This window comes from Puntigrus tetrazona, chromosome 9, assembly GCF_018831695.1.
Source record: "Puntigrus tetrazona isolate hp1 chromosome 9, ASM1883169v1, whole genome shotgun sequence".
Lineage (NCBI taxonomy): Eukaryota > Metazoa > Chordata > Actinopteri > Cypriniformes > Cyprinidae > Puntigrus > Puntigrus tetrazona.
In genome coordinates this window covers 12,267,912-12,270,428 of record NC_056707.1, presented here as the reverse complement: position 1 = coordinate 12,270,428, position 2,517 = coordinate 12,267,912, and the positions used below count along the sequence as shown (strand labels likewise).

General features: G+C 37.9%; 1 long non-coding RNA gene across 1 annotated transcript; it reads left to right on the top strand.

Annotated features, from left to right (window-relative positions):
• Positions 1 to 281: 281 nt before the first annotated feature.
• LOC122351183 lies at positions 282 to 2,317 on the top strand. Its single transcript, XR_006251707.1, has 3 exons — positions 282 to 392; positions 1,005 to 1,163; positions 1,963 to 2,317. It is a non-coding gene; the product is annotated as an uncharacterized LOC122351183 (long non-coding RNA).
• Positions 2,318 to 2,517: the final 200 nt, after the last annotated feature.

Here is a 2,517-nt window from a genome sequence, read left to right as displayed (position 1 = left end):
GGCTCCTTGCTCCGTCTGCCTCCTACTGATCATCCAGCCACCTCCTGAAATTTCTACGGCGCAAAGTTGGCCCTTCTGGGAGGGGGGCAAACTGTCACGTCCCTGGACTGTTTGTTTGTGTTTTCATTCCCCATGTGCTCTGTGTGCATGTGCGACCTATTTTGTGTCTTGTCTTAATCAGATCATTATGTTCAGGTGTGTCTCATTCAGTTAAGTCAGTGTCTCCCCTTTTATAAGTTGAGGTCTGTTCAGTATAAGTTTGTTCGGTATTGTTCATTGATGTTTGTGTGTGTGGATTATTTAAAGACTGTTTATTGTGAACTCTGATCTTCACCAGTTCCTTCCCACAACTCACTGTGACAGTAACCCTGCCAATATTATTACAACATAAAGTAAGAGTTTTCCATTTTAATATATTCAAAAAATTCAATTTATTCCTATCATGAAAAAGCTGTCAGTTTTAGTTTTTGGGGAGCTGTGAAACATTTTGCAAGGTTCATTTGTTGGAAAACTCTAAATAAAATCATTTACTTGAAATAGAAATTTTCTGTAACGTTATAAATGCTGTTATGTGTCATCAAATACTGTAATTTTTATACATTTTTATGCATGTTTTAAAATTACATTTAAAAATGTATTAGGTAGAAAACTTAAATTGAAATATTTCACAATACTGTTTTACTGTAAAATAAATGCAGCTTTAAAAAAAGAGGCTTAATTAAATTCTGCCATTTACTCTACACTCTGAACTTGTATATTGACCGTAGCACATCAGCCTTTGTCGGTGTCAGCGTCTGTCAGGGCTTTTTAAAACTAGGTTACACAGAACCGATGCTCCTTTAATGAATCTTAATAATGGAGGTCATCAGACATTATTTAATTTTGCTGGCCCTTCCACCTCATCATTAAACTCCTTACTGCCATACCTCAACCGCTAACAGTGAGAAATGTATTTTTCTTCTGGAAGATGCTGGTCATAATTGACGGTCTAGCCCTCTCCCCAGGTTTCCATGAGCTGAAGGTGGAACTACTTACAGTTGTGGTCAGCCGTGTTACCTCACACCACATGGCTGAGAGGACGATCGGGAGGATGAAGCAGACGAGGGGTGCGGTTACACCATAACCAGTTTGCGCTGCTGCCAGGGGCCAAACCCACAGGCTGAGTGAGTGCAAATACATGGTGAATGACAGAGAAAACAAACTGAGAGAAAGAGGGTGACGCAGTATTTAGGCAGTCAGAGTGCAGAGGCTGCTTAATGAGATGTGGCGGTCAAGTGTAAACACAGCATTTACACTCTATTCGAAAAAAAGTGACTATACCGTCCCAGATGTTTAAACAAGTTTGTTTTGGAAGCGCGACAGAAGCATGATTTTATTTAGAAGACTTCAGGAAACTTAAGCTTTAAAGAATTGCTTTAAATGTGCTGTGAGTGTTGAGAGCGATGTTTGGAATCAAACGTTAGATGGGAGTTCACACATACAGCAAATTGCAGACGTAAAAAGTAGACGTTGTGTGACGTGCAATGACATGAGCAACGATGACTACTGTATTGTATACAGGCCCATTTTGTTATAAAAAAATGTATAAAATATTATCTGAAAAATGTTTTACATTTTATTAAAAATTACTTTACCACACCCTACTGTGAAAAAAGCGAATATTACAAGCAAGCACAAACAGACACACACACACAAACTTTAAAGAGCAGAACGAAAAAGCAAGAACGAAAAATGTATAATTTATAAAATGTTAATTAATTTCCTATTTTATTTATTTGGAATCATTTTTAATTTTTTTTCTTGGAATATTTCTTAAGGCCCCCTGTGGTCACTGGAGGATCATTACATGTATCTTGATAATGTTATGCATATTAAACACACATTTCATTTTAGAATGGATTTTAAATATTCAATTAACTAATCAAGATAAATGACATCCAAAATAAAGGTTTTTGTTTGCAGGTTTTGTTTCTCAGACCCGATGCTTCCTCCTTTCATCAAGTTCTGGGCAATAATCAACTGTAAATGGATGAAGGTCAAGTATGCATAAAATTTTTGTAGCTCATCAGCTGCTTTGAGGTGCACTGGTATGACGCCAGCTTGTTTTGGTTAGTACCTGTGTAAATCTGGGACCTCCGCCAGCGCCTCATGTTCCAGCGTTTTCCTCCCAGGCCAGCAGCTCATAAAGCTGTCAGTGCACTTGTAGTCCTGGTCACCTTTGCCACGATTTAAGTCAGCAAATTTCCTCCATCTTGCCTCACTCTCACTCTCATCACTCTTGTACACACATGACCTCAGACAGCTCACGACAGACAGGTTGCATTACTGCTGTAAAAAAGAAAGAGATTGCAAATGACTTATAAATATGTGTATACTCATAAATTTGAGCAACAAGCGGGTCATTTAAATCATAAAAACATGACATCCAGCAACCGTTGCCTGAATCCCTTGTGTTCATCTCTGACATGCTTCTGAGGATATCAACCTAATTAACAATGTAACAATCGTTTTTTTATT